This window comes from Pholis gunnellus (assembly GCF_910591455.1).
Source record: "Pholis gunnellus genome assembly, chromosome: 15".
NCBI classification, from domain to species: Eukaryota; Metazoa; Chordata; class Actinopteri; order Perciformes; family Pholidae; genus Pholis; species Pholis gunnellus.
The window spans coordinates 1222908-1232907 of NC_136542.1; the positions used below are offsets into that span (position 1 = coordinate 1222908).

The 10000-nt window shown below is 41.4% G+C and overlaps 1 protein-coding gene across 1 annotated transcript in view; it reads right to left on the reverse strand.

Annotated features, from left to right (window-relative positions):
- akap6 (A kinase (PRKA) anchor protein 6) overlaps positions 1 to 10000 on the reverse strand; it is a gene marked incomplete at its 5' end in the record, with an annotated part of 139880 nt that overhangs the window by 41140 nt on the left and 88740 nt on the right.

Here is a 10000-nt window from a genome sequence, read left to right on the forward strand (position 1 = left end):
GTGTGGATAGAAAGAAGACCTCGATCGGACTCAGAAGAGGAAGATCACTGAACATTTGTTCCCCATATTCAGGAAAAACAGGCCTTATTAACCACAACACATCATTTTACTTTAAGTAGCAAATGTTTTTCCTGAAAGGCGGCTCTGAAAGGTTTCTACCTTTTGCTTTTGTCATTTTGGACAAATCTGTTTCCAACAGGGCAGCAGAAGTCACTCATCCACATGTTGGATGTGTATATATTAAAGAATTCTAATGGTGCCAGAGCATCACAGAGCAAACAGCAGGACATGGACGCCATAACAATTCATTTAAAACTCATTTGCATTGTAGAGAACGTCTTTTAATCCGTAAATCATGGAATCATTCACAGTCAATATTTTCTTTATTTTCTTTATAATTTCCACCCAAAGCAACTAAAGCATGATTAAGATTGTTATGGGAGTGTTTATGCAACTTTAGTGCACAGAAGCATATTCCGAGCAGTTCCTTATGTTTCCTCCAAAAACGCGTCTGACAAAGAGCGGTATTGTAGGAGACGTGGTGGAGTTCATCCCTCTGATATGAGACTCGTCCTCCACAGAAGACGAAGCTCCTGCAGTCTGCAGGGGGAGAACATTTCAGACTCTAAAGACGGCGTTTTCAGTGGAGCGTTCGTTCAGCTGGTCTTTCAAAAACACACACAAACGGAGCAGATCTGTTTCTTGGTGTTGTTGTTGTCTGCAGCTCATCTCGTGATGGAATGTTTGAGGCGTTGGTAGCAGCTCTTCAGCACGTCTCAGTCGCTGCTTTGACTGCTTTAAAAAGGTAAAACTGTGGCGGCTGCACAGACGAGCAGGAATCAAACGCAGCAGCAGCGCTCGGCGGCAGACTGCACGAGTCTCTTTCTGGAGACGCTTTTAAAGACGCGCTCCATTTTGTATCAGTGAACATCTTCTGGTTCGTGCTTTTGTTTGAGCGCTGCGGTCGGGGAGCCGAGACGCTGCACGCTTTTCTATTTCTATCATGTGTTCTTCTTCCACATAGTTTATTGATATGTATTGAGCTTACTGTACGTAACGAACTGATGCATTCTTATAAGATATGTATGAGGACTTCATCCACTAAACCCAACCAGGAATTTTACCAGATTCAACTAAAAGGAATGTGATTTTGTTTCCTCACACGCTGAACACTGGAAGAAAGAGAACTGATTCCCTGACATTCTCTCGAGTTCTGCAGGAATTCAATATTTTTGTGGTCCAACAGGAAGTTAGCATCGTTTCCCTCCTCAGAAGCTTCCGTTGGGTTTGGGATAATTGCAGAAAACAAACTTTTATGATACTTTGGTGTTTTGTTCATCAAGATAATCTTCAGTAATGAACTCCACTTTTAAGATGTTTGAAGTGTGAAGTAAAAAGCTAACGTTAGAAGAACTCTATATGTAGTCTATATAAGAACTCCACCACGGTCACATGATTCACGTCTCATTTACACTCTTTTTTTGAGACACATCTGGAACTTTTGTTTCATATCTGGACTGAGGAGGAGTGACGTAGAGACGCCGTATACGTCTCTGGTAGAGACCTGTCAATCACTGTGTAGCCCCGCCCCTAAAGCATCCCCTGCTTTATGGTCTGTGTGACTCTAAATGGACCATCATTTACTAAATGAACATCATGCTGTATTGAAGAAGACTTGAAACTAGAGATTGAGACCATAAACTCATGTTTACAATGTTTACTGAGGTAATAAATCAAGAGAGAAGTAGAGTCATTTTCTCATAGACTTCTATACAACCAGAGGAGTCGCCCCCTGGTGGACACTAGAGAGAATGCAGCTTTAACACATTTCGTTGACTCATTGCCAGGTTTTAGGACTTCAATCGTTGTATTTCTTAATCCAGTGCGGATGATCTCTGATGCTTCACTTCCTTCTCTTTTCAATCTTTCAAACTTTTCTCTCAATTCTGTCCGTCTTTAATCTTTCGCTCTGAACTCATTTCGTCACATCCTTTGTTTCCTCTCTCCTTTTCCTTTCTTCTCTTCTGTTTCATCCCTTCATCCATCTTTTATATCCTCCTTTTTGCTTCCCCCCCTTTTTGCTTAACAACTTTTTTTTTCTCATGTCCGCTCCACTTTAAAATATTTCAATCCAACTTTTCACGTCGTCCGTCATCCTGTCCTCTCTCTCTCTCTTTGTCCTTGTCTGTTCACTTAAAGCCCTCCCTCCATTTTTCAACACTTTGTATTGTCTTTAGTGTAACACTCCTTCAGCCCTCCTCTTGTAAGCTATACTTCCTCTTTCTCCATCATTCTCTTCTCTTTCTTCCCTCTTTTCAGTTGTTAGCGTATCTCTCCTTGGATGCCTCCATTTATTTTTTTGCTTAATTTCCCTCCTCCTTCTTTTTCTCCTCTTTTCATTTTCTGCATCGATAGCTACTTGATTCTACTTTTCCCTTGTCGTTTATCATTACCGCCCGGGCCCATTTGAATATTTAAATGTCTCTTCTCTGACTCTGTGTGTGTGAGAGGACATATGCATGTGTGTGTGTGTGTGTGTTTTTGCTGCGCTGTCATCAGAGAGGCGGCAGCCATTTTTCACTGTCGCCGATTCTGATGGAGATGCTATCGCTCGGCGCTTCACGGCCATCCATCCCCTTCACTTAGCTAATAGCCACGCCGCGAGAACGAGGGATCGACAGCACAAAAAAAAGAAAAAGAGAGAGAGACGAGTGGAAGGTAAATATGTCGGCGTCACACTCGTCTAACAGTGAGGAAATTATACGATTTATTCGCTGATGGCAAATATTGATTTAAAAGGGGGAAAAAGAGCTGGTGGGGAGGAGGAGGAGGAGTGGGGGGTTGTTTTGTTGTTGTTATTGTTGTTTGTTTGAAGGATGCCACTGATCCAAAGTCAAAGAAAAGAAGGAGAGAAAGGACGACAGACACGCCGATTAAAATGCATGAGATCCGAACTTTGAGATAAGTGCTGAGAGAGGGATCTTTGAGAAATGGGACGGTGGAGGAGGGAGGAGGGAGGGGGGGGAGGGAGGGAGTGATGGGGGGAGGTGGGGGATGCATGGATGGCTAGTTGTGATGTATTCATGCCTCTAGTCAATCTCCATGCAAGGATGGACTGAGATACACAGGCCTGAGGATGGAGACAGAGGGAGGAGGACGAGGACACGACAAAGAGAGCGAAGGAGAGAGATACAGCAAATAAAAGAGTGAAGGAGAGAGATACAGTAAATAAAAGAGAGTGAAGGAGAGAGATACAGCAAATAAAAGAGTGAAGGAGAGAGATACAGTAAATAAAAGAGCGAAGGAGAGAGATACAGTAAATAAAAGAGAGTGAAGGAGAGAGATACAGCAAATAAAAGAGTGAAGGAGAGAGATACAGTAAATAAAAGAGCGAAGGAGAGAGATACAGAAAATAAAAGAGTGAAGGAGAGAGATACAGTAAATAAAAGAGCGAAGGAGAGAGATACAGAAAATAAAAGAGTGAAGGAGAGAGATACAGCAAATAAAAGAGTGAAGGAGAGAGATATAGTAAATAAAATAGAGTGAAGGAGAGAGATACAGTAAATAAGAGTGAAGGAGAGAGATACAGTAAATAAAAGAGCGAAGGAGAGAGATACAGTAAATAAAAGAGCGAAGGAGAGAGATACAGTAAATAAGAGTGAAGGAGAGAGATACAGCAAACAAAAGAGAGCGAAGGAGAGATACAGCAAATAAAAGAGTGAAGGAGAGAGATAAAGTAAATAAAAGAGAGTGAAGGAGAGAGATACAGCAAATAAAAGAGTGAAGGAGAGAGATAAAGTAAATAAAAGAGAGTGAAGGAGAGAGATACAGCAAATAAAAGAGCGAAGGAGAGAGATACAGCAAATAAAAGAGTGAAAGAGAGAGATACAGTAAATAAGAGTGAAGGAGAGAGATACAGTAAATAAAAGAGTAAAAGAGAGAGATACAGTAAATAAGAGTGAAGGAGAGAGATACAGTAAATAAAAGAGCGAAGGAGAGAGATACAGTAAATAAGAGTGAAGGAGAGATATATAGTAAATAAAAGAGAGTGAAGGAGAGAGATACAGTAAACTAATAGCGTGAAGGAGAGATATACAGAAAATAAAGAGTGAAAGAGAGAGATACAGTAAATAAAAGAGAGTGAAAGAGAGAGATACAGTAAATAAAAGAGAGTGAAGGAGAGAGATACAGTAAACTAATAGCGTGAAGGAGAGAGATACAGAAAATAAAGAGTGAAAGAGAGAGATACAGTAAATAAATAGAGAGTGAAGGAGAAAGATACAGTAAATAAAGAGTGAAAGAGAGAGATACAGTAAATAAATAGAGAGTGAAGGAGAGAGATACAGTAAATAAAGAGTGAAAGAGAGAGATACAGTAAATAAAAGAGTGAAGGAGAGAGATACAGTAAATAAAAGAGTGAAAGAGAGAGATACAGTAAATAAAGAGTGAAAGAGAGAGATACAGTAAATAAATAGAGTGAAGGAGATACAGTAAATAAAAGCGAGTGAAGGAGAGAGATACAGTAAATAAAAGAGAGTGAAGGAGAGAGATACAGTAAATAAAAGAGTGAAAGAGAGAGATACAGTAAATAAAAGCGAGTGAAGGAGAGAGATACAGTAAATAAATAGACTAAAGAAGAGATAAAAAGTGGTGTATTATTAGATAAACTCCACATAAAGCAAAAACTCCTTATAGGATTTTTTCCACCACAAACATGGTAATGCTTGTTATAAAGAGACGTATTTATACATTATACAGATCACTATGAATATGGTTTAAGAAAACACATAAAGAGCTTTCCAAACAGAGAAACAAGAGATAAACGCATGACGAAACAGGCGAGAGGGGAAGATGGGGGAGGAGAGGAGAGGAGAGGGGGAAAGAAAATCAACAAGCAATCATAAGTTTAATTTGGTCTCCATATTAATGAGCACGGAGCTGAAATGTCAGCAAAAATGCAGTCATACATGAAAAACATTTAATGCATTTTGAACATCAGTTTTTTTTTCCTTCTTCTCTCTTCTCGCAGATTCATCTTATCCGCCAAATGAGAGAAGTTTGTCGGAGGCTGCGTAACGGAACGATTTTGTCGTCGCGGCAGCTAAAGTTCGGGGTAGGCGATAAGGACGCATCTTCATCCTCCTTCCTCCTCCTCCTCCTCATCTGTTCTCTTCTCCTCTGTCTTTGTGTCTTCATCCTCTCTCTCAACTCTCTCCTTCCATCTTTTTCTCCTCTTCTGGTGCTTACTTCCCTCTTCTTCTTCATTGAGCGGGAAAAGGTTGATTCCTCTTCCTGTAGTGATGAATCTCCATGGCAATTACCGGATGATTACAATGTGAAAAAAAGATTGTTGCTGAAGGAAATATACTACGGTTAAGGTATATTTAGTTCAAGGAAAGTTTAGGGTAAAAGAATAAACATCGAAACATCCTATATTGGCACCAGACGACAACCTCCAGCTCTGAACACTGAAGTCAAAGCTTCATGTGTTAAAGCTGCATTCTCTCTAGTGTCCACCAGGGGGCGACTCCTCTGGTTGTATAGAAGTCTATGAGAAAATGACTCTACTTCTCTCTTGATTTATTACCTCAGTAAACATTGTAAACATGAGTTTATGGTCTCAATCTCTAGTTTCAAGTCTTCTTCAATACAGCATGATGTTCATTTAGTGAATGATGGTCCATTTAGAGTCACACAGACCATAAAGCAGGGGATGCTTTAGGGGCGGGGCTACACAGTGATTGACAGGTCTCTACCAGAGACGTATACGGCGTCTCTACGTCACTCCTCCTCAGTCCAGATATGCTCACTTCCTGTTCACTGGTTAAAAAACAACAACATGGTAACGGCCGTAATCCAAGATGGCGACGGTGATTGGCAATGACTATAAACCATGTAGTTATCAAATATTAGAGTTCCTAAAGATAATAACATGAATCTAAATTTTATATCCATCAAGTAAACTGTTAAATTGTATTACATTTGTAAGCTCGCTCCACAGTACCAATAAGTATCTTTAATAATACTTCTTCTAATACTTCTAACAGTGTACAGACGAGTACCACGAACCACTAACTCCTCCTCCACATCCACCTGTCTCTGCTGTTTTCTTCCCAAACAAAGTGTGTGTGTGTGATGGTGTGAGTGTGAGTGTGTGTGTGTGCAGGAGATACACAAAGAGGGGAGAAGAAACACTGTATGCTTGCTTACATTTGTGTGTGTGTGTCTCCGGTAGAGATGGATGTCCCACCGGCTCTGAAAGAGCAGGAAGTGGCTCTCTGACACCCCATTTATACTGCCAGACACTTCAACCTGTGTGTGCGTGTGTGTGTGTGTGTGTGTGTGTGTGTGTGTGTGTGTGTGTGTGAGTGTGTGTTCAATTCTCCTTCAAAATTCTAAGGTGATTTTTAACAAATGTTGACTCTTTAGGAATAACGTATGTTTAACACACATGCTCTTTAATTGAGCCCTTATTAATACACACACCTATCTGTCTGTAAACCCTTAAAAAACCCTTAAAATATAAATGTTTCTTCTTCTCCACCTTCTCGACGGTGTAAAACTGAACTGAACCTTTAATTTAAATCAAACTCAATCTAAACTCGGCCTCCTGTGTGCTGCTGAGAGTTTCTGATAAAAACAACCCGGCTGTTTGGACAAAAAGATGGTTTAAAAAAAAAAAGAGACTTTCTCTCTTTTCAAACGAGGCGACGCAACAAAAGAGCCGGCAACATGTTTTAATTGTAACCATGGAAACCAGATGAATGAGCCATTTGACTGGCCGGTAAAGACGGCTCGCCATTCAGCCTCGCAGCCAGTCACGTGTGTGTGTGTGTGTGTGTGTGTGTGTGTGTCGCTGGGAGGTCATTAGTACAAAGCAAAGAGTGGGTGACATTTCTACCAGTCTGTTGAGAGAGAGACACCGACATGAGGAGGAAACAGAGAGACACATCACAGACATGTTGGATGAACTCACAAACCAACGACTGTCCGTCACAGAGCAAATCCCTCGGCTGTTGCTATATATATATATATATATATATATATATATATATATATATATTTATGTGCTTTATTCACACCATCAGAACCGGTTGGAAGAGTTGGTTATTTTTTACGTTTCACGTAAACGGTTATGATGCAGTAAAAACAAAAGAAGAAGCTGCAGCTCAAATGACGTGTAAACGTCTACTTTCATGATGTTATGATCTCTAGCGCCCCCCTCAGGACAAACGTTACTGTCAGGACATGTAGCATTTATTAAGAGGGGTTTATGCAGAGATTTAATTTAATATTCATAACTATGTTTTAATCAGTGTATAAGAATCGTAGTGTTTTCATTAGCTTAGAGAAAGGCATTCATAGCTCCGCCATGTTTCTACAGCAGCCCAGAAGGGACAAACTGAGCACCGGCTCCAGAGAGAGACTTTAGTGTTTTACGTTATCTGAAGGTCGTGATGCGTTTAGAAACCCGGTAATAACGAAAGATCGTATTAATAAACCCCGACGTTACCGGTGCTTTTTATTTATACGTTTTAATGTTTTGGTGTCATTTATTATCACGTTGCTGTTGCAGCGCTAGAAACAATACCCGGTCTGTATTAAAACACACATGCCACTTTTATAATATACTTGTTTTAACATATTGTTATCGTTTGTTTACTATATTTCATTGTAAATTTAAATGTTTCTATTTCTTTAATTATGTGTTAATTGTTTTGCTTTGATTCTGAATATTTATCAATATCTAAATTATGAAAAACGTCTTTAAAACTTTCTCCACATCTTTTAAAAACAATAATTGTGTCGTGTAGAGAAGCAGAGTATTGGTAAGTTGTACCAAACCGCTAGGCCACCGTAGATCTCCACCACGCTTGGAAAGGGAGATGCTGAGCAGGCCAGCTAGCTAACTAGCGGCGGCTGGCTAGTTAGCTAGCTTGCTAATCCCACCGTGCGTTAACGCTACACTCTTTACAGCCACACAGATGTTTTGTTGTCACCATAACAACAGACAACAATCGTCGTTTTCTTTTCGAACTACTCCAATGAGCAGCGGAAACACAGTCCAGTCCCGTTGGACATGAAAACAAGTGAGCGATGAAGTGAGTGTGTGAGTGTTGGCAGAGAGGAGGTTGACTCACACAGGCTGTGGGGACGATGCCAGGCGACCTCCGACCCCCTAAGAACCCTGGGAATTCTCTCCTGGCAAAGGCAGCGCCAGACAAAACAATACGAGCAGCAGAAGGAGAAAGCGGAGAGGAATTCCAGAAATACTCTCAAAACTGGGATTGTTTTCCTGAAATCCGTTATGCTTGATACCAAAGAATCTTTTATCAGCAAATATCTGACCGCCACAGATTGTTTGTGAGGAGAGAGACGCGTCACTCTGTCACATTCCTCCTGTGCTTCCGTAGTTCAACGATCTGGCAGATCATTGAGTTTATGCTAAGCAACAGTCTGAGTTCATTAACGCTGATTCATAACTATCTGTGTTCACTGTGGGTCCTTAAAGGGCTGCGTGGGGGTTAACACGGAGTTACACTGTATACATTAGTTTAATTAAACTAACACTAAAGTTAAACTAATGCTTAACTCAACTGGTCAGAGGCCAGTGAATGAAGTATGTCCTCATGAGTATAGAAGTACAAACGTGTTTGTGTGTGATGATGACCCCGTAGGAAGCTGGATGGATCTCACTATTCAACATCTGAACAAAGAGCTGCTTTATGCTGAGAGAGAGAGAGAGAGAGAGAGAGAGAGAGAGAGAGAGAGAGAGAGAGAGAGAGAGAGAGAGAGAGAGAGACACAGAGAGAGAGAGAAAAAGATAGAGAGAGAGAGAGAAACAGAGAGAGACAGAGAGAGAGAGAGAGAGAGAGAAAGAAAGAGAGAGAGAGAAAAAGATAGAGACAAAGAGAGAGAGAGAAAAAGAGAGAGAGAGACACAGAGAGAGAGAGAGAGAGAGAGAGAGAGACAGTGACCTGAGACGACACCAACCTGTCACTCAAAGAGGCCACGCCCCTAATTATTAGCTTTTAGCCTCTTTAACAGGTGAGTTATATAAAGTCCTCATGATGGAGATAATCTCTACAGAGACAAACATGTTTAAACATGTAAACATGTTTATTTGGTCATAACGTTTTCAACATAGAGGTCTTACTGAGTGGGCAGGTGTTGGTCAACAACACTGCCTCTGTTGTTGGCTTCCGCCGCTGTGTGTGTGTGTGTGTGTGTGTGTGTGTGTGTGTGTGTGTGAATGGAGTAAATGAGACAAATAGAAGGTCAGATGAGGCCGTCTTAATTTACCCGAACCGGGGACAGAATTCATGAAGCTTCTTCGTGCAGAGTTTCTATAAGAACATTCTTAGAATCATGACGTTATTCAAGAATTCCTCCTTAAAGTTAAAACTAGTGAAGAAACCATACGGTGAAAAAACAATGAAAAAGACGCTGCTGTATTTACGCCTAGATCTGCTACAATGTTAGCTTAGCATAGCACCGATTCATCCAAGCTCCATTCAGAAAACAAGTTTTAAAAAAATGATTTGCTCGTTGTCTTGCGGAGAGAACTAACAAAACATGAATTCACCCACCCTACACCCATCCCTACACCCAACCCTACACCCATCCCTACACCCATCCCTACACCCATCCCTACACCCACCCTACACCCAACCCTACACCCATCCCTACACCCACCCTACACCCAACCCTACACCCACCCTACACCCATCCCTACACCCATCCCTACACCCATCCCTACACCCAACCCTACACCCATCCCTACACCCACCCTACACCCAACCCTACACCCAACCCTACACCCATCCCTACACCCAACCCTACACCCATCCCTACACTTACCCTACACCCATCCCTACACCCACCCTACACCCAACCCTACACCCATCCCTACACCCACCCTACACCCATCCCTACACCCAACCCTACACCCAACCCTACACCCATCCCTACACCCAACCCTACACTTACCCTACACCCA